The 23,418-nt window shown below is 38.2% G+C and overlaps 1 protein-coding gene across 3 annotated transcripts in view; it reads left to right on the forward strand.

Annotated features, from left to right (window-relative positions):
- The first annotated feature begins 536 nt into the window (after nucleotides 1-536).
- LOC102232746 (disks large-associated protein 1-like) overlaps nucleotides 537-23,418 on the forward strand; it is a 95,081-nt gene continuing 72,199 nt past the window's right edge. For all 3 annotated transcript variants that reach the window (XM_023335520.1, XM_023335521.1, XM_023335522.1), the window contains exons 1-2: nucleotides 537-729; nucleotides 16,520-16,608. The gene's annotated coding sequence lies outside the window, so the exon portion shown is untranslated. The remainder of the gene's footprint in view (nucleotides 730-16,519; nucleotides 16,609-23,418) is intronic.

Below are 23,418 nucleotides of genomic sequence, written 5' to 3' on the forward strand. Positions count from 1 at the left end.
GAAAAGTGTTATATAGTTTTCCGCCAGCTAAGTCATTTTTGGATGCTATCTTGTAAAACTCACATCCTCGCTAAATGAATTAATTTTCATTATCAGATCTTACAAGGAATGTTCTTTCCTCTGAATTTGAGTAAATCTTATGACGTTAGCAAGACACTGCTTCTGTTTTTCTTCCACAATAAAAGTGAAATATTAATCAAAACATCACTTAACGACAGGTTTAATTAGTTCGAGATCTCTGGGGTTTTGGACGTTAGTGCTTTTCAGCAGAGGGTTAGGGTTTGGTGTGGAGTCTTGTAAATAAAGTTCCGTTTTAAAAACAAGCTATGTAGAATTTTGACTAATGCATTACTAAAAAAAATCCTTAAATATTTTTCTGATGCAAAGCCAAAGGTACCATTAGCTGACTACAGCTGAGTGACGGTATGACGTATGCTTAAATTTTCTTTCTTTCTCTCCTCCTGCCCCTTGTCGGTCTTTTATTTTTGGAGCCCATCCTTCTGTTTTCCGGTGCAGTTCTGGCTGTATGCGCTTGATATGCTGCCGCAGATGGCGGACCGCAGGCTTGCGCCTCCTGTGCCCGCACATTCCCGCTCACTCTGACACACACGCACGCACACGAACCGACAGTGGCTGTTCTCGCTTCCTGGTCTCCGGAATCAGAGAAGCTTTTGGATTTATCAGCCGGTGTTCTCTCGTTCAGGCGGCGGTGTGTGAGGAGCTGCGGAGGTAAGCTGGAAGCTCTCTTCTCAGACACATGCGGTGCGGTGCGGTTCTCCAGCCTGTCTCGGCGCCCCCTGACTCGCATTGCCCACACGGAGCTCCGCTGATGGAATGTGACAGCCATCATTAACGGCCTTATGCTTCCGATTCACCTGCGCTGGCGTTCATGAAAGCTCCGGCCGGTGCTCTGCTGTGCGCCTCCACAGCTGTCTGTTTCTGCGCCTCTCTCTCTCATCTGCTCACTAATGCTTCACACTAAAATGACGAGAAAGATCCTCAAGCGAATCCTCGAGAATAATAAAAAAAAAAATCTATGTTTAGCTGTGCGCCCACGCAGTGCGCCGTTCCTCATGATGGGAGGGAAAGTTTAATGGCTCATCTGCAGACTGATTTTTCGGTGGAGGTGATGGTGATCACAGATGTGGTGAGGGGGCTGGTTAGGATCCGGAGGATTTTTCAAGAATCTCTGTAGATATGACTCCTGGGTTATTGTTTTCATCTTCTTGGATTGAAATGTGTGGGTGACGTGACAGATTTCCACTGGAGGGGTTTCCTCCAGTGGAAATCATGGCACCTGAAACAGAGTGCACCTGCGCAGCTGGATGGAGAGGTGGAACCTGGTCCTGCTCCTGATGCTGCTGCTGCCTCCTCCAGCTGACAGGCTGCTGTGATGTCATCAGAGCTGCCTGCATGTACAGAGGAACAAGCATCTTCTGCTCCACTGACAAGTTGTGAGCTCATAGAGGAGAGCATGGCTCAGAGGGAAGTGTGAGCGTAATCTCTTTCTCATTTCCCACTCTGATATGAGCAGACATGTGCTATGAGTAGTTTCCTGTGAAGATTTTTATTCATATGTTCACTCCTTCCTCCTTATCCTGTTCACTAATTGTTAACTGCTCACCTCTAACCACCTCTACTCATTGAAGATGGTTGCATTTACTCAGTTACATTTACTTGAGTAACATTTTGGAAAAATAATGAGTGATCATTTAAATAATTCAACTTATTCAGTAATTGATTAATAGTTAACTGGAGTACACAGAGTCAAAAAGGTCATTTGCAGAAAAAAGTTCTTCTTACTCCCCAGAATTCCTCAAGTGACAGTTAAAGCTTCACTTGTTTCACATTCTGTGAAAAAAATAAAATAAAAAAATCTATAAAGCACCTGCTAATTACTATTCAATTATTAATCAGTTAATTTAAAAAATAATCCTCAGATCAAACCTATACTGTATTGATGTTAGTTCAACAGAAAGGACTGAATTTTTCACATGCTGATGTTAGAAGTAGACTGATGAGAGTGAAGCAGAGATGAGAGTTGATAAAAATCAACGTTTGAAAAAAAAATATTTGACAGATATTAAGTACACATAAGCAACTGAGAAGTGTCAATTACAAGTACAGCACCTTCAAATTAATTATTTGAAGTTTTTATTATTGATTATAAAAATCTTATTAATATTAAAAATAGTAATTTACCACCTCATATTACTTTTTCTGATTGTTACCAGTAAAATCATGATAGTCTAATATTTGCCCCCTTTGTCACACTATATTTACTGTCTGAACTGACAAATAATAATAGGTAGGAAAAGTTAAGACCATTATTTCATATTTAAGTTATTAAAAACCTGCATTTGGTCAGAGTTGTTGCTACATAATTGAATGATTATTTTACAATAACTGCTAAACACTGATTAACAAACTAATTTTATTTTATCACTATCATCAGGTAACATCAGATATCTACAACATAGAAACAGACATGTTTTTTTGTAAAAATGAATTTTTAGAATAACAAAAAACTACAGAGCCCGTAAGGGGACAAGGAGGGAAAAAAGCCATCCCAACTTGCTTTCTGGAGATCCCGAGAAACTTTTAGAAAATCTTGCATTCCTTTGGGGGGAAAAGGCTTTTTATACACGTTCTGAAAAGCCAGTAGCAGTGGTGGAGTCTAAACGAGAGACACAAAGGATGATTTGCACCATTTCTTACGGTCCACAGATGTCCCAGATGAGGATGTTATGCTAAGAGACACAAAGCTGAAGTTGGTTTATGATTGCAGCTTCCAATTGGGGAAAACTATTTTCACCAACTTCAGTGTCTTTCATCTACTCTAGTTAAAAAACTGCAACATCTAGACTTTTCAAACCTGGAATAGATTTAAAACCAAGTTTGTGATTTGTGAGACTTCAAGATAAGGTGATTTAAGTACTGTATTTGCATCTGGACCACATGAGAACTGAACTCCACCTTCTCAGCATTATTTTCCTGTTTTCCACTTTTAACTTTCTATTTTCTCTCATTTTTTTAATATTCAGTGTAGCAAGATTTGTTAGTTATCAAACAGTATAGCTAGGTTAATTATTCAAAGTAGTTTAAATAGTGTATTTCCAAGGAAACCCAGCAGATTGCATTGAGTCATTGACTTGCAGCATTCACTCCTCTTAGACCAGCAGGTAGTGACAGTAGAAAATGGCAGCATGCATTCAGGGACGGAAAAAATATTCAGAAAGGTAGCTTAGATGTAGAGTATATGCACCATATGAGAAGTCTACAGTCAGTCAGTTGTGGATGTAACGCAGGCGTCCATAAATGCACTGGAAAACACTAAAGCCCTAGCTGGGGCCGAGGCAGTGGAACAAACTGAGCATGAGGTAAGAGAATTAAAGTGACTGGAGCAATATGAGAATCCAAAAATAATCATGTATAAAAAGCAGAAAAATATTTCAAGTGATTCATAGCTGTCTTTTCTGCAGTAAGAGAGAAGAGCTTCTCATTGAAAAAAATCAAGTAAAAATAAAACCTAAATTCAAATAAGAGCTGTAAAATAAAAATGTTGAATTTTTATTATATTCAAAAGTTTGCCAACTTTTATAAGTCCTGCCCTTATTGGCTATGGCATCCTGTGAGGTACAAAACAAAACATTGAAAACTGCATATACCATTATATCAAAACTAAATATAAACAACCAACAGTGTTAATCGAAACAGACAGACATCTAAAAAGAATATGCACAATCTGGAAATTCATTTTACATAATTTACAGTCAGTTATACCATAATTATTTTTTTTAAAAGAAGATGAGGAAGAGAATGGAAGGACATGAAGTTGAAGAGAATCTCTAGGAGCTTTTGGAAAGCTCTTTTCCTGCTCTGCAGACCTCCCTGAATAAAGCAATAAAAAATAATACAACTCACACTCATACATGAAAAGACAATCTTATAGAATTGCGTAATTTTTCTATTCAAGGAAAAGTGAAAGTTCTCTGATCATGAAGGGGAGCCGTTTTAAAATATTTTTACTAGTATAAATTTACTTGCTCAAAAATTGCTAAATAGCAAATTAAAGTAACAAAATATTTAACTAAAAATATCTAAATTTACTGAGAAAAATGTTATATCTTGTTGTCTGGTGCAGTCTGTAGCTGCCTCACCCTGTCAGTGGAGCTTTGCTGCTCCAAAAACTCCAAATCACATTTTAAAGAATGAACATTCTGGATGAACTGAGTGGATACATGAAGCCATGAAGTCTACTTTCTTCCCTAAAGACATCTTAAAACTTCTTTTTGTGTGACAAATTAATAGTGTAAAAGAGCGCTGCATTTCCTACTTACTCTTACCGCTGCTGGTGGTGCAATGCATTGTGGGATATCTTGCTGGGTCAAGTCCACAGAAAGATGCATTGGTGCTTCATCGCTAAAATGGGCAGAGGAATAACACATGCAGGCTTTGCCTACTTAAACAGTACTTGGGCCACCATTGATGAGGTTTCACAAATACACAAGCATGGACATGTACGCATATTGAGAAACGACCAATGCAGTCATATTTAGCAACTTTTCAGACTCCTCTAGCGACTGTTTTCCAAAAATAACTAATGACAAATCTTTCTTCTGCTATTCAGAACTTTGGCAACACCAATGTGAAAGCAGCAATCACTCTGCAGCAACTGTCTGCAGGCAGTGAGCCCTAACCCCATTCCAAAGCACTAGAAAAGGTCTCACAGTCATCGTTTAGTAATCCCCCCCTGCAGCCAGAGCAGAGAGGAGACATTGAGAAACATTGATCGATATGGATTTTCAGCTCTGCACATATGTGCAATGTGGATACAGAGAGGAGACACAATCTACTCTGTGTCCACATTGTAAATAAACCATGCATGTGCAGAGCTGAAAATCCATATAAATCAGTGCTCACCATGCAACATAGACATCAACCAACTATAGTAGGAAAATTCAGCTGCAGTAGCAGAGGGCAGCACAAAGACTGTTTTAGGCCAAATATTGTAGAATTAAACAAATTCACATAAAAATGTCACAATTTACACACTAGCAAAAGATAGCACCCTTAAGGTCCAATTTACAGAGCTTACTTGCAAAAAAAGATTATTCAGATTTTAGTAAAGAGTAACTAGATGAACTAACAGATCTTTAAGAGCCGGACTTCTTGTCGGATTCTAGGTGATGAAATATTTATTTCTGTCAGGACTCTGGGTTTTGGGTTGGTTTTGCTTCTCATTTTATTTAGCTTCATGTTTTAGTTCACTTTAGTTTAGCCTTTCATGGTTCTTTTGATATTATTATTTGAGGTATTTAGTGAAATAAGAATTGTCTTATTGCTTTCCTTATTTTCAGTCCTTTATAGTGTTTCTAGGTTTATTTTTTAGTTACCTTAGGTTTTGTCCTTGTTTGTCTGAGTCCATGTCAAACCTTCTTTAATGACTATAGTTTAATTCTATTTTATCCTTCTAGTTATTATATTTCAGCCTCCCTGCAGTGTTTCTAGTAATGTTTATTTCTTAATTTCATCACCCTAGGTTCAGTTATTCTTCCATGTCCTAGTCTACGTATGTATATCTTCCTTTAGTAATTCAAGTTAGGTTTTTTCTTAAGTCATTCTAGCTTCCCCCGTAGTGAACTAATTCTTATTTTGTCTCTTTAGGTTTGGTTAGGCTTTCTTTAATAATTCTAGTTAGGTTATTTCTTTGTTTAGATCTCTTAGTTTCTCTAGATCTATGTTCCTTAGTTCTTATTGTTGTTAGATCAGCCTTGTTTCAATTTATGTTTGGTTTTGGTTTCCCTCATATCTTTCTCTCCTAGTTCATCAGGTTTTCCTTACTCTTAGTGTCTTTTGTATTAGTAGTATTTTTTAGTTCCCTGTTTTCTTCCATTTGTGTTCCCAGCAGATCTCCTTAGTTTCTCTGCGCCACCTTCTCCCCGCCCCTCAGCCAGCTCCTGTGCCAATTACTCACACCTGCAATCACTTTTCTCCTCTAGCTAGGCCAGGGGTCCCAAAGTCAGTCCTTGAGGGCCGGCATCCTGCATGTTTTAGTTCTCTCCCTGGTTTAACGCACCTGGGTCAAGTGATGGCTCATTGGAAGACCTAAGAAGAACACTAACATGCTGAAAATGTTGTTAGTACTACTAGTGAGAGAACTATAAAATGCAGGATGGCCCTGCAAGGACCGACTTTGGACACCCCTGAGTTAGGCCATTGTTCCATTTACTCCCAGTATTTAAGCTCTTTATCCCAGTCACAACTCGCCAGTCCGTCTTGTCACCCTGATTGTCACTACCCATGGTTCCCTCCCTGGATGACCTGTTGTTCCCTCGTGTTTCCAGTTTGTTTTGTTTTTGGATTTTCTTGTACCCTTGAATTTTGGATTTTTTGTTGGTTAATTTTCTTCATTAAAACATCCATTTATTTCTACGTCTACTGCCTGCTGCATTTGGGTCCACCGCCACACCACATCATGACAATTTCATGCAATAAAATGCAAGTCAAGTATTTAAAAATTGTATAATGTGGTTTTCTGGATTATTTTTTACATTGTGTCTCTCACAGTTGAAGTGTACCCACAATAAAAATTGCAAACCTCTCCATTCTTTGTAAGTGGGATAACTTGAAAAATCAGTGATACATCAAATACTTATTTCCCAATATTTTATAAGTTTGTTTGGTTTAAGTGTTATCTGTGGAGATACTAAAATTATCTTCACTGTTCAATTGGTTGAGTTAAAACAAGTAGTAAAACTGACACAAGGAGCTGTTTGAAGTCTGCTCAATTAACACAAACAGGCAAAGTACTAATGCCTGTTCTTTGGGCCCAGATTCTAGTCTAAATGTTTCTTTCAACATTTATTCAGAAGAAATTTCAGCAGAAGGAGGATGTGTGTGCAGAACTCGTACACTTTGTTTTGTCTACTCATGATTAGCCTTTGATTCTCATGCAACGTGCTATGCTTCTGTGTAAAACCAACAAAGCCTAGAGCATCCCTCTGTTTCTCAACATCTGACTTAAAGTCTATTCAGTTTTATCTTTTCCATAGATGACAAAACTGATAAAATCACCCTTGTGGCTTTGCCACCGAGGAGCTCTTTAATCACCTTGGCGACTTTATCACCAGAGATTGGAAAGCTTGACCCAGAGTACCCAGTCTCCACTTCCTTGATGGAAGGCATGTTGGTGGGATTGCAGTATCCCAAAGACGCATGCCGCTTGGACTGCCAGTACCCATTAGCTGCTTCTGAGGTCCCACAGGCCAAAAAGGTCCAATAGGTCTCCATCTTCAGTCTGACAGCGTCCCTCACTGGAGGTGTCCACCATCGGGTTCGAGGGTTGCCGCTGTGACAGGCACCGACAACCTACTGGCCACAGCTCCGATAAGCCACCTTGACAATGGAGGGCTGGAACATGGTCCACTCAATGCCCCACTTAATGTATTCAAAGTTCTCCCAGAGGTGAGAATTAAAGCCCTGTCTCATGGTAGACTCTGCCATTTCAGCAACAGCAGATCCTCACAATACATTTGGACCAACCAGGTCTGACCCGCAGCCTTCACCACCACCGGAGCCAACTCACCAACAGGCAGTGGTCAGTGGACAACTGTTCACCTCTCTTTGTCCAAGACATGCAGTCCCAAATCCGACGTGATGACAACAAAGTTTATAATCGAACTACAGCCTAGGGTGTCCTGGTACCAAGTGCACATATGGACTCCCTTATGCCTGAACATGGTGTTCGTTATGGACAATCTATGACAAGCACAGAAGTCCATTAATAGAACACCACTAAGGTTCAGCTCATGGGGGCCATTACTCCAAACCACGCCCCTCCAGATCTCACTGTCATTGCCCATGTGAGCATTGAAGCCCCCCAACATAATAAGGCTGTCCACTGGAGAGAGAAGGGTCTACTGGAGAGAGAAGGGGCACTCTCCAGTACCCCCTCCAAGGACTCTAAAAAGGGTGGGTAATTTAAACTGCTGCTTGGGCGGAAGCACAAGCAACAGTCAGAACCCGTCCCCCCACTTATAGGTGGAGGGAGGCTACCCTCTTGTTCACCTGGGTGAACGCCAATGTACAGGCACTAAAATCGGGGACAACAAGTATGCCCACTCCTGCCTAGCGCCACTCACCAGAGGCAACTCCAGAGTGTAAGAGTGTCCAACCTCTCTGAAGGAGACTGGTTCCAGACCAGAGCCCTGTGTTGCGCTGATACAGACTATTTCTAGCTGAGAATATTAAACAGCTGAAAATCATAAAGCAATCTCTAAATTAACTCAAATTATTTAGTGAAAAAAAAAAGTTTCACAGATGTAAAACAGCTCAGAACAGTGGACCTCCAGTATCTGCAGGGCAGGGGGCCACAACCATCTGTAAATAGCTATTCAACTTCCTTCTGGAGTTTGGCATGCTGCAGATGCCTGTTTGGTGCTCAGGTGGTGAGTTCTCCAAAAGCACCCGAGGAGAGTAATTAGCCAGGCTTAGGTTGGTTTCTAATCCGTCTTCCGGCCTATAAATTTTGTTAGGTGCCGAGACTGAACACTGTTAAAGGATTCCGAAGGATTGTGGTCTGCCTGACCTCACATATTGTCTCATGATACTTTCTGTGAAAACAAGGAAATGTATTGCTGATTAATGAATTCTCTTTTTAAGAAACAGAAGTTTTATTTGCGTAGCAATTTTTCAGCAACAAAGCAGTTCAAACTGCTTTTTTTTAATATTAAGAAATAGATCAAGTAGCTCTAAATATTCTGCATTAACTTACATTGATTAAAATACATCTCTTACTATGAAATGCTGTTAAAAACTTAATAAACTGACCAAGTATTCCACTAAAGTCACATTTTTCATGACAGTTAAATTAATATTACTTTTTTCTTCACTGTTTGAACAGCTTTCTGATACTCTGTTGTGAACTCTTCATACATCTTAATACAGCAATGTAAAACAACACAAGAACAAATATATCATTTAACTCCCATTTACACAAAATATCATATCCGCCTTAGTATATACCATGATGCATTGTATTCACAGTAACATGCCATGAAAACAAATAAAGGTGGTTTTGGGGTATTATTTAATAGCAAGGGTTAGCAGTATGGAAAAAAACCCTCAATAAGAAGAACAATCAAAATTTAAAAGAATAAACAAGGAGGGGAGTTGTATTGCTATAAAATGTAAAGGTCTATATTCAGCAATGTTTAATTAAAATATGTGCAGTTATGTGTGAGACACACAGAACACACTTTCCTGATGAATATGTCCAAATAGATTCAGATAATATCTTTCTAATCTTGGTGAGTCGTATATACATGGTGATTCCTACTAAAACAAATTATTTGAGCATTATTACGACCGGTTGCGTCGTGAACAGTTCGCAATATAGGTAATTCTTGTTATACCCTGCCTTGCATAACATTTACATTTCAGTGCATTTGTGAAACAACAACTTGAAATATCTCACTTCTGGCTTTATGTATTTGTAAAGTAGCCTTTGAAGCTTTCTTACCTTTTAAGGGTGTTTTTTTAGATAGGGCCATCTGATTCCTGAAATATCATAGCTCATCTTATAGCTGACTCTGTGGATGCTGTTGCTACTGGGTGCAGAAAATGCTTCGTCTGCAACTCATTTTAGGCATATTTAGGCATCAGAGGGTGTATATATTACTCTCCATCATTTTAGCTGGGCAGTGACAGAAGTTAGCTCTGATACAACAGGTAAAAAAGTTGGATGGTGGTATGCTGTTATCTGGGAACTTCAGACTGCCGGTTCTGGACCTCATGTGTGACAGAATGTAACACATTCTTTCTGTAAAGAAATCAAGGTTTTAAGCACAGGTAGTTTTTGGTCTTTTCTATTTTGAACTAACCATGGACAGAAGTTGGAAACTTACAGAAATCTTGTTTTAACACAAGCTATTGGCTTCAATGTAATGATTCTAAAACTAAGTAACCTGAACACCTTGATGCTCCAAAGCAGACTTCGGAAGTGAGGGGAGGGTGAACTGATCAGAGCGACCGCACTTGTTTTCCAGAGGTATTTCTGCCAGCACTTGGCTTCTACTTGTTCAAGTCAAGCTAGTTTGTATGTGAAAGTAGCACACCTGGTCAGGCCTCATAGTCAGCTGAGTTTGCAAAACTTGAAAATAGTTGGCTCAGAAGCAGACCATCTCTTCTCTCTCCTGCTGTATTTGTTGATTTGATCAAATTGCTGACTTCAATTCATGCCACATAATTTATATCAGAATGTCATAAACTTTGTTTCCTCTTAGGAGCAGACTTAAAGTGTGCAAAAGTCTAAATGCGTACCAGTTTTCTCTGTACATGGAAGGCTACCTGATGATGGATCAATTTCTCCATGCCTACTAATGATTGCATCTTATTAATCTCACTTAAGAAATATGAACATTAACCTTCTTACCTTGTAAAAGGTGTTTGCTGCAAATCCGTGTATAAGCTGAGGGCTGCCAGTCTGTATGATTGATGGCTGCTATTCATCGCCATCCTCTTTATTTTTCAAAAGGTTTATGATAAAATTACAAGTTCTTTTGCATCTTTGCTTGTTTGTGCAGCTGACCACTCAGCAACCTATGATCATTTTTACAATGAAACCATCTAAATAAATACAATATTAGGCTTTAGAAGTGTCTTTTTTTTTTTTTTTTTGCAATCTTCACAGGAGTTAACAGGTGCATAGGTTGCACGTCATAGCGGTGTGGGCCACTTTATGAAGTGTTTGACATCATGTGCCAACGATCAATATGGCAACAATTTAAGGTAGGCTGCTATAAAGTTAGGATGGAATGGAAATAGTTGACACTGTCTTTCCAGTATTCCTGTACAAGTTATATGCCCAAAGTATTACACAGAACCCATAATTTCTGGAACACTCTAGTCCGGACTAGGGCATTGTACAGGGCCTCTGGGGCCTTTGTAGCCTCCAACATCATTGAGGACCACTGTTCTAATGACATTTAGAACATAAGATGGCAGAGGCTTGGGGATGTGTTAACTGATGATGCCATTTTCCTCATGATTATCTTCATTTAGGACTCAAATTAAAGGCAGCATATGTGCTGTTATTTTGGTTGTATAATGGTCTGAGAAAGAGAGCAGTTAGAAATGACAGTATACATTAAGGTTCGTTCCTCTGCTTGTCTGTGCTGCAAAGCCTCAGCTGGTCTCACCCCCCATGTGGGAACCAGGTTGTTGCCGGCAGCACAACAACAGAAGTAGGGTGCAGGTTTTAGAGTTTTATAGCTAGGTGATGAGCTTTCAGTTTCTATTGCTACATTTAAAGTAAGGAGAAAGGTATACATTACCAGTCAAGGCTGAACTGAGACAGATGGCATATTTTGCCTTGAAATGTTTGGACACTGATTGCAGTTATAAAATTATGCTGTTTTGAAGGAAAATGTTACGTCTCTTTTCTGCACAGTGAGAGGAAAGTTCATCCTAAGAGATTTTCCATGTCCCTCTTTCATTTACTGCCACCCCAGGAAAAGACCTGCTATATTAGAGAAATTGTGAGATCAACTGAAGTGTGTCATTTAAAAAAAGTACCAGTCTATTCTCCAAAACTTACAGTTATTAACATACTCATTTTTTTATTATTTAATGACTGGTTTCAAATCAAGCTTTACAGATATTGTAAGTAAATATTCCAAGCAATTTAAGCATTTTTTAAATACTGATTCCTAACTTTACCAAAACTAGGGTGTTCCCTGAGCCACTTTTTTCACTTCATATCCCGATACAGACATCTGCATTGGGATAGCACGTCTTCTTTAGAGTACTTTGTTCCCCCACCATGTGTTGTTAGGTCAGTTAAGTTTCTCAATAAAACACACAAAGGGTAAATTAGACTAATAAAGTATCTTATAATTTGCTGGATTAAAATTGGAGGGAAAAAAAATCTATTTTCCTGTCTTTAAAATACAGGCAAGACTAAGGGCTAATCTTATTTTTTTTTAATACACGAGGGATAATCAGGGGAACAGGACACAGCTGGGCTCAATCAGGGGTGTGCACGACAACACAGGGACTAAATTAACAGAAAAACATACACAATATCCAAATGCTCACAACGACTCTATTAGCATAAAATTAACTCTGCTTTTGCACAAAGTATATTAACACAGAAACATTTAGCACTTTTGAATTTGCTAATTTGCTGTGTATTGTTTCCAAAAAATACAAAAGCCCAAATAGTGTACATTTAAAAAATCCTTCTAACTCTAATTTATGTCTCATATTTCACAACTGAACCCAGATCCAAAGAGTTCCAACATGTTTTTATATGTTTACTGAGTCATTGAAAGAGAAAGGCCTACAAACTGGGCTAGTCTTGTAAATTTAATCTAAACAACTTTACATTAGCGCAACCAGCTAATGTAGCCTCTCAAAATGCTCACTACTGGGCGTGCTGTGGTAGCGTGACCCACGTTTGGAGGCCTCGAGTTCTCACCGTGGCCGTCGTGAGTTCGATTCACAGACCCGGCGACATTTATCGCATGTCTTCCCCCCTTTCCTTCTCCCTTTCCTGTCAGCCTACTTTCATAAAAGGGACACTAGAGCCCACAAAAACACCCCCTGGAGGGGAGAAAAAATAAATAAAAAATGCTCACTACTGTTATATGCAATAATGATGAATATTATTAAAAGTCAACGTATTTCAATAACATAATTTACTAACGAAGACACATTTTATTGATTAATTACAAAATGTAATTATCAATTCTGCTTAGGTTAATGAAAACATAAAAGTTTTATTTTTTCTTACTTTACTTGGACAGTAGAGGTCTGTCATCACAAATATGCCATTTTAGACTTACATCAAATCCTTCCTGCTGGAACAAATTATCCTGCAGAATGTAAAAAGCAGTTCAGCAAAGAAACAAAATATTTTCTTGTATGTGAAACATACAGAGAAGTTTTACACCAAAGTCAGAAAACTGTACAGACTCAACATCCTGGAGCACATATTATGTTACTTAAAGCATATCTAAGAGAAAATGTTTGATTATCTCTCTGTTATATTTTAAGTCTCTATAGAGAATTGTTGTTCAAAAAGACAATTTATCTGCATAGATCTTATTGTTTGTTTATTATGAGAACAGAAGTTTTTAAATAGCTACTTGAATTTAAGAGTTTAATTTCTACAATAAAACAGGTCCACGAGGCGGCTCTAAAGATGGCTCATGTAGCATTTCATGAATAATTAGTTTATGTCCTGAAACAATGTGTGTTCATGTTTATGTAGCTCAGCAGTGCTGAAGTGGAGTTCTAGGAACAAACTGCTCTTCTGACTGAATTATGTTCCATTTAAAAGAGCAATGGCAGGTAAATTAATGAGATGACCTATTTGGCCATGCCAATTTTTTTCACGTTCCTCCATACCAAGATTAAACCAAAGCATTTCTATGAAGATGAGAAGTTCTTTTTGATATCATAAACATTGCATTTCATGACAGTCATATTTTGTCTATGTAACTCTGGGGTGTATAATATAAGTAGTTAAAATCGAGTGTTAAAACAAAGTGTTTCTGTATCAAATCTGGAGGTGCTAAAATGGAATTAATAACTCTTGAATTCTTAACTCTTAAAGCGGCTATAATACTAAAAGAGTTAATTCACTGACTCCGCCCCCAGAATCTCAGGTTCCCACCAAAGCAAAGCAACAGAAGCCAAGTCATTTCAGAACTATTTGCTTTCCACATGTCTGGGTTGTTCACCATGCTTGGTAAGTATTTATTTATTTTTTTTGTATATTTTTTTCTGAGATGGTTTATACTGCTGTTATTTGGAGTTGAGACCAACCTGTTTGATAGACGTCACGTTCGCCACATTGCTCGGTGATAGGATATTTAATTTAGCATGCCGAAATTCATTGTTTGTGGGGTATACCTTTAGTGTTGGAAAAAAAATTGAGCAGGTGAACAATGAGTCAAACTGTTACGCCCCCTTAGGTCTAGGGGTCCAGGGGCGGTAACATAAAATGTGTCCAGAGATAAAAGTGGAATGAAAGAATGATTTATTACAAAAGATGGTTTTCACAAAACCAAAACACAATACAACTTAAGCCAATTAAACAAAAGTAAAGAACCAACAAACGCAGAAAACACTGAGTGCAAATTAAATAACAAGATGTGCAAACACATCAGTCTAAAGTAACTCAAAACAACCAAAAAGAAAGAACAAAGGGGAGCACCAAAAACCTCCCAAACACAAGCCTCTAGCTTGTTCAAAGTGTATCTAAAGCAGATTCACTACATAACAAAAGAAACAAGAACAAAATTGCTCAAACTGTCCACAAACAGTCACAAAACACGAAAGGTGGGGGTCAGCTGTACACAACCTTTTCCTGCTAGCTGCCCCACTGGAGGAATGAACTCGGACGTCTTTTATATGATGCAGGCGGGTCTCATCAACGTCTGATTGGCTTTGCTGCTCCAATGGGGTGGCTGCTCTCCTGCAGCTTCTAGGCAGCCAATCAGAAAGCTGTGCCCGCACAGCTGATCCTGCATAATAGAAAAAAAAAGAGCCTGCACAGCCTCAAGAGGCCAGGGGCCGTAACACAAACTCTTGACTAACTTAAACAGATCTGTAATAACTTGGATTATGTTTTTTCAAGATCTTGAATATTTACATGAACATTGGTCAGATTTATCAACCTTTCTGATCCTGAGTTTTTTCTTTGAAAAACTGCAAAATGCTTTTTCATGTTGAAAGCATATTCTGCACTGATACCACAAATAATTTATGCTATTTGTCATTATTCCAGTTGTTGTACTTTCTCATATGGATTTTGCATTAAGTTTTTATTCTTAATTGCCTTTTTTCTAGATATTAAGGCCAGTTTGGTTGAGGATGAATCGCCAGTCGTTAATCCACTCAACGCTTCTCCCACGATTCATGCTCAGAAAATGGTTATGTAAGTCTTAACATCTCTGAAATTCAACATCTCTGTAATGGAGGCTTGTTGTTACTTAGAGTTGTGATAAAAATGTATTCCTTTATTAAATTTTTCATTATGTTTTTTTGTTTATGATCCAGAGACCAACACTGGCTGTCTTACTTGGAGACTCAAGATTGTCCAACACAGTACCTATGAGGAGCACGTTGATGTCCCCGCCCGACAACCCGAAGACAATCTGTTAGTGAATGAACAGCTCTTTGAAGAAGTGCAGAGAGGCCCTGTCTCTTATTAGATATTCAACAGAAACACAAACTGGGTAAGAAATCATGGTACTGAATACCAGGTTGGCCTGTTCTGTACTGTAATATCCAGTGATCTACTTGTGCTAAAAAAATAAATAAATAAATACAATATCTTATTACATGAACAGCATGCATTACTTTCTCCACCTTGTACTTTGAACAACTTCATGCATATTGTATTTAAGAAAAATGTATTATGCGAACTGTTTTTTGCATTGACCAGCTGACATGTCAAACCTTTTGATGAGCAATATTTGAATGAAAGCAACATGTAAAACATGAAAGTGTACATTATTAAATGTTACATGTTTTCTAATTATGGTGCATGTTTTGAAATAAATGCATTTCAGAAAATTGTTGTCTCTTTATTAAATGTTTATTTTCCAAATAATTTCTAAAAGTTCAAAACAAAAAAATGTTTATCTATTTAGTATTATTTAAAAAAAACTCTTATGAAGTAGAGTTCATATTATATACCCATATAGACACATTAAAAGTGTGAAAGTCAATCAAATCTGACAGAGTTAAGTTGGGCTTGCTGGATTTGCTGTGTATATTTGCAGTATTTTGGTTATCATGCTGTACTCACTTATGACTTTGTTTTGTTTATTTAAATTAAAAATAGATCCAGACTTTATTTCTAATTGTACCCAATAAAAAGTCTAATGATGAAGATGCTGCCTTATTGAACAAAACTGGTCTTGTCTAACACTTCCACCTCTTGTGAAACAGCAGTGGAAAGTAAATCATAAGAATTTGATAACTGCTAATGGCATATTAATAAAAGTAATGAATTCTTTACTAGATTAAATTTGATCATGATTGATCCAAAATCAAGACCCTATTTCTTTTTCACCGATGTTACAAATGGATTAGTAAGTAATAAACATGAAATATCTTATAGCTACAATAAGCTACAAGATTTTTTAACTTTTATTCAAAAATCTGTGTTTTTACATATTTGTTAACTGTCACTATGTTGTGAAAGTATGTTATGAGACAGATAATCTACCTTATACTTCCTCCCTGAGCTACTAAAGCAATAGGCAAAAATGCACCACTCACGGTCAAAAATAACCAATCAGAGACAAAAGAAGGTCTTAGTGTTGTTAATCATTCTTGTACTCGGTGTACTAATGGTGAAGAAACAGGAAAACTGGCTGGCTTGATAGATGAATGGATGGATGGATGCAGTCAAGAATCTCCCTAGAAAAATCATTTAATGATATGACTTCTAATTCAATCTAATGCCAGTTTCTTTTCTATCTTGTTTGTGTTTTCCTAGATAACTGGTGGTAATATGAGACCTGTTAGAGGGAGATGTCAGTCCCTTCCAACTTGCACCCAATCTATAATGATGGGGATTTAAACACGGTGAGTGAACATGGACTACATTTACTCATACATTGACATGAAACAACCTCGTCAGGATGTCTTCAGTTGCTTATAGTCAACCGATTTTCAGCAAGCATTAATATTTACTTTAGTCACACATTTTATGATGTTGTGCTTAACTGAAGAATGAAAGTAATAAAGCTTGTTTTCAAGTATGGTAAAATTCTCCCCTAAAAAGGTGCATGTATTTGTTGTGAAATAAATGGCAACAAACATATAAACCGTCTTTTGTGTAGTATGTACACCTCTCTGTGTGCTTCAGTTTTCATGGATTTACGGATTCAGAGACTTTTTATGTGGAACATTACTCCAAAGCATTTGTCGACAGTATAAAAGAAAATTTCAGCTTGGGAAGTTGAAATACATAGATGCAATGCTACTTGACACTATTGGCTGCCGCTTTGAGTCTGCATGGACCTCTGAGGAGCATGCCTGAATATGTTGGAGGCAGAGATTTCCCTAGACTCTACCCTCTGCCTACATCCCCCAAAATGAAGTGCGGTTCGGGATCAGAGTTCAGTGAAATTATTAAACTAACATAGGATGAATATAGTTTCATAATTTTGATCAAACGTCTATTATGATAGAGTTCATTATTGTTTTTCACCCGGCTCTAATCTGCGGGGCATAAATGGAATCTGTATCTGACTGGATACCAAACTGCATCAGTAGATCTTTTCCTGTCTGCTACGCGATCTAATAACCCACTGGGATTCTGCTGTTTGATCACCACTAAGAGTTGGTTTGATTTATCGTTTCAAACATAATGTACAATGCATGTTGTTCCAATCAATGTCGTTTTACAGACTGATTAATGAGCAAACACACCAGATGAGTACACCACTCCCCCATCTTCAGCCTATAGAATAATGAAGGATCTCTTTCATCCATCCATCCATGCATGTATAATTACGTTATCAGTGGTGAAGCCACAGGGCAACATTCCAAGGGGAAACTTCAGACATCCCTCTCCATAACCACACTCCCCAGCTCATTATCAGAGATTATAAACAAAAAACCTGACAATAATCTTAGCATTCATAAGCAACATTAGCTGGTATTGACATTGCTTTAGCAATCCTGTCTCCTGTGGGGTGTTTTACCAACCTGAGACTGCTGAACACATGACTCATAGCAAGATTGTGCCTATAAAAAGGAGCAGTAATAACTGCCTGTGGTTGAACCACAAACTAGAGAAATGACATTTACAGTGGGCATTTCTGGCCTTTCTCCTGATTAAAATAAAAACCTCTGTGCTGTCTCTATGCCTGATGTCTCCTCCTCAATGATTGTACACAAATGTTTTTTTTTTGTGTTAAGAAAGCCTTGTGAGGCATCAGAGCATTTAGAAAATTAAAAGAAAAAAAATATATAGGCAATAAAAGGGGAAAATAGACCTGCATAACCTGTATTGAAACAATATGAATCATGAATTTATTTCTTATAGGCAGCAACAAGAAAGCATTGAAACTCCACCTCTTAATGGCGGAAAGTTGACATCTTCAAGTTGAGATAAGAAAACTAGTTATTATAGATTGGCTCTACCAGCAGAAATTGACAGATCAATTATACCACTGCAACATAACACTTATGGCATTATCACCATTATATTAGCCATATCTAAATTCATTTTGTAGTGTATTTTTTCTCAATTTTACACAAACTGATACATGCATATCCATTCACTTACAGTAAGCAGGTTTACACCTCGATTCTTTCTCGCCCTTATACACAGAAGTGCATGAGAGAGTGTTTTATTGTCTAAGACATTCAGTGTAAAATAATCAGGCTACACAATTTGTGGGGACCATGACAAGAGGAGATGAGTGCTGAAAATATGATTCATCCTTCTTTCACAGTCAGCTGGTTGTTTCCGTCCCCACCTCCTTCACACATCCCACTACTGAGCTGTTCCTTTCTGTCTGTCTATTGTAGGCTTTACAGGCATGCACAAACCCTGGGTCTTTTTTTCAAGGAAAGGAGAACTGCAGAGCTGATCTCTCCTCAGATACGAAGACAGGGAGGTTAAGCCTACGCTCTGCTCCTCTCGTCTCAGTTTTTCCTCCTCATCTCTTTTCTTACTGGCTCCAAGGGCTGTGTTGAATCATAATAGTCAGTGGGCGAACAGTCAGAAGCAAAAAAATCCTTTCCACATAGTTTGTGACGTACATCTTTGACGGAATTGGGGTCTTATTGGGTGGAGTGATGAGAGAGAAAGAGAGAGGGACTGTGACATCCATCAGTATTTTCTCAGCTCTCCATTTTACTCTGAGATTCTGTTTTGTCTTTTTGCTCAGATGAAATCATCTCCACTGTCTTCAGAGCATGAGTTACATAATGACAAAAATCAGAGCTGTTCATAGTGGATGGTTTAATCTTGACACTAAATTTTTTATTTTAATTTAATTGGTTTATTTGGTAGGGACAGACATACAGCGACATAGACAAACTGAACAAACTGCAGTCCCATGTTTACGTCATAGTGCAATAGCAACAGCTAATTCGCAGTACTTGTCCCTAGATGGGCTTTAAAAAAAAAACCCTCTAAAAGTTAAAGTAATAATCGAACAAACAGTGAAACATGAAACATCAAAAGTGGGTACAGTTCTGTTTTTGACATAACCAGAGTTTTGTTTGCTTCTTAAACATACTAAAACTGGTTACAGACTTTAAATCAACAGGAAGTGAAGTGCAGGTGGCAATACATGAAAATAATCATGCATTACCACCATACATTACAGGTGGTAAGAGGAAGAAATGTATCCCAAGATATTCTAAAAGAAGTAAAAATTAAAAAGGGGAGATATTGTAGATGGGTACATTTTGTGATTTCCATATGGTTTCTGCAATATGCCAAGAAACTTTGTTTGTTGCATCCTTCATCAAACATAAAGATATTGAGACTGAATTCAATTTAATAAATGTAAAAAGTTTAATAACGAACTAGACAGGCTGAAGTCAATTTACCATTGACCAAGAGTCAATAGATATAATAACAAGCCAAAGGTTCACACCCAGGAAATAAGTCAGGAATGGAAGAGGTATCCAAATCACAAGGCAGAGGTAAAGTCAAAAGGAAAAAAGGTGTCAAAGCGACACTAGAGGCAAAAATACCAAGGAAAAGCAGACAGAAACTAAGGCTGCGGTCACACAGCAGGCAAATGCTTCCTAAATTTGACATTTTCACTGCACTCTCAACTACTCAATTCTGATCTTTTCACCAAAAAAAAGAAAAAGAAATCTGATTTGTGCCACTTCCATTTTTGGAACTAGTGATGGGAAGTTCAGCTCTTTTCTGTTTGTGTTCAATGCTCCCTATGGGAAGTTGTTCTTTCGCAAAAGCAGGAATTCTTACTTTTGTGTAATATTTTAATCAAACTTTTAATTTTTATTCAACACAAAAACAGATGAACAAAACACTGCAAGCAAATCTACCAAACAAACCCTTAATGATAATAATAATATATTATTGCCTTATACAGTAAGTTGTATAATATCTTTAAAAACTGGAGCAAAAACTACAAGTGTCAGTTATATTTATGTATTTATGAGTTTTTGCAACTCACTGTCCTCCCTACCTTTATATAGTGTGCTCACTGTTTGTGGGGTTTGTGAAGACAGAGCAGAATTCACAAGAAAAAACAGATTCACTGATCTAGGATTATTTTTGATGTTCATGAAAGTGAAAAGTTAATAGCAGGAGAAAGAGAATGATTAGTCGATGGCAGCATCATCTCAGGTCCTCCAGGAAGGAATCACAGTCAAACTGAATGACAGACCAGTTGTAGCTTCTATGGAAAGACAAATAACTGAGACAAGACAAAAATTTAACAGTGTAACTGCAAATAATGTAAATTGGAGAGTAGAAGAAGAAAGTGAGGAAAATGGGGTTAGTTTGCCTTCCAGAGTAGCCTAAGCCTATAGCATTGTAACAACAGAAATAACTCAGGATAACCTAATTTCTAATGTTGACAATATTCCAGAGATGAAAAAAGAAAATCCTAAATACTTGTTTAATATGGGATTTAGATGACATATCCTGATCTAAACTAACACAAAGACTATTGACTTTATCATTGGAGACCAATTTAAGTCAAGTGATTGATGAAGCAGTTTCTATTTCAGAGGTTCAGATCCAAAAACAATATCTCAGAATTTAAAATAGCTGAGTATCACCAGCATTACTGGAAGTTTATCATGTGCTGCCTATTGATTTTTCCAATTGGAAGTATAGTAAAAAGAATAGGACTAATCACTGAGCCCTTTGGTACCAGTGTCCGAGGAAATATGCATTTTAAAGCTTTCTACTCAATCAGTTTTGTAGGCAATCTCACTTCCACACTTTAGATCTGCATACAACTTCATAGATTTGTAGTGGCCACTCCTAAACATTGACTGTTGTCCTTAAGCCACATTGACTGGATGCTTAGAGTTACACCAATCTGTATCCTCACTATTACTTCCTGGTTGATGGCCTTAGATGTTGCTTCAATATTTCCATATCATGTTCTTTCCTTATGACCTAGGTTATTTTATGAAGTGCACCAGTTCCTCCTGCAGCAAAACCCCACCCCACAGCACTTCCATTCTTCACAGTTAGGATGGCACAAGCATCCCCGTTTTTCCTCCAAATGTAACAATGGTCATTATGCCCAAAAGGTTCTGCTTTAGTTTCATCAGACCACAGGACATGTCTCCATAAAGGAAGATCTGTATCATTGCATTTGCAAACTACAATCTGTCTTTTTATGTTTCTAGTGAAGTAAAGGTTTCTTCCTTCACAGAGTGGCCTATGTTGCTACAGGACAGTTTGTGAATAATGACACAATGTCTTACCAGCTTCAGCAGCATCTGGGGTCAATCTGCACATTTTGGACCAAAACACATTCATATTTGGGACACAAAACTCATCTCCTCCCTGAGTAGTTTGATGACTAGACAGTCTCATCAGGTTTCTACAGTTGTTTCAACAAATGAACGCAGCATCTTGAAGCATCAGTAAATTGTCCCCAAGGATGAACCAGACCTGTTCAGCTGCACAGTTCTCTTCCTCATGTCTTGACTGATTTCTTTTGACTTCCCCATCATGTCAAACCAGAAAACAGTGTGGCCTTAAAATTTGGGCTGTTGCAAACAATTATTTTAGTAAACGAGTATTTTATTGATTATCTTATAATTGAGTAATTGAATAAAAAATAAAGTAAAATATTGGCAAATTCTATCATAACTGCAGTATAAATATTGAACATCATTGGCCCAATTTTTCATATTTGTGCATCCCAAACAATGAACTTTCTGCAATATAGAAACTTAACCTGTATCAATAACCACTTTATAAGCTTGCATGGACAAAAATATGAAATGATATTCAATTAAATAATAAAGCAGCAGGCTGACAAAGACACTTATAAAAAATTTCTATAGACCAGTTTTTTTTTACCCCTCCAGGGTTTTTTTTGTGGGCTCTAGTGTCCCTTATATGACAGTGGGCTGACAGGAAACGGGGAAGGAGAGGGGGGAAGACATGCGGCAAATGTCGTCGGGTCCGGGAGTCGAACCCGCGACGGCCGTGTCGAGGACTCAAGGTCTCCAAATACGGGTCGCGCTAACCACTATGCCACCACGGCACGCCCCTATAGACCAGTTTTTAGTTTATGTATTAATCTTCAGGCAATTGTAAGGACACTGGATGGGGACCCGGAAATTTAACCACACACAGGAGTTGCAAAGGAAAAAAAGTTTAATTAAATTTTCAGATACTGGTGCGGCTCAGGATGTGGTCATCCAACACAGCACTGAGAAGAGAGGAGAGAAGGCTGGTGATGCACTGATAGAGGGGTAACTTAGAAATGTTCAGCTTAACTGACCTGTAGTGCAATGGATGGGTGGGGCAGAGAACCCAGGAAGAGACTAAGACGATAATCCGGCAGAGGTCATACACAGGAGAGCGGAGAGGGCAAACTTAGCTTGAGGGGCAGGCAACAGTCGATGGTCGTGAGGCAAAGCTTGGGTCAAGGTCCAGAAATCCAGAACAGTTGGGATCCGTGAAGGGCTTGGCAGGGGGGGGGGGGGGGGGGGGGGGGGTCAATCCGTGGACAGAAAAGGGTCGAAGAAACACTGAAGGCTTTCAAAGAAACGTTGGATCTCTACTGGCTCGTGGCTGTCCATAATCTGGCAAGGAGGCAGAGGCTGAGAGGAGTTTAAGTAGGGCAGGGACCAGGTGGAACAGGTAAGCAATCAGCAGGCGTGGCAGGTGAACTGAATGAGTGTTAACGCACAGCATGGACAGGACAGAACATGGATCATGACATCAATAGATGAACTCTCACTTTGTCCAGCTATTTATAGCTTCTTTGTCCATGTTAGCGACTGGATTAGATTTTTTCTTCATAATAACACAAAGGACAAATCAGTGGTTGTCACAAAGCCCTGACAACCACTGATTGTCAGAGCAATCAGACGAACCTGAAAGGTGCAAGACATACAAACCTGACTCAGAACTCCAGTTCAGTCAGGAGGAACAAGCCAAAATTCTAGCAAGTTAATGTTAAAAATTTATAAAATCAGCTCAAACTGTTTGACCCAAGTCAGACAGTTTAAAATGCAATTCTACTCATGGCACTTATGTAAACATTTATTTTAAAGATATGAAGAATTTTTTTCTTCTGGTACTTAGCAAATTGAAATAATTCTCATAATACTAACTGACCTAATCTAGAAAGTTTTAGTCTGATTAGCAATCTGGCAATGAAAAATATGGAATGAGACTCCAAGCTGACTGGCATTAAT

The sequence above is a fragment of the Xiphophorus maculatus genome, chromosome 6, assembly GCF_002775205.1.
Source record: "Xiphophorus maculatus strain JP 163 A chromosome 6, X_maculatus-5.0-male, whole genome shotgun sequence".
NCBI classification, from domain to species: Eukaryota; Metazoa; Chordata; class Actinopteri; order Cyprinodontiformes; family Poeciliidae; genus Xiphophorus; species Xiphophorus maculatus.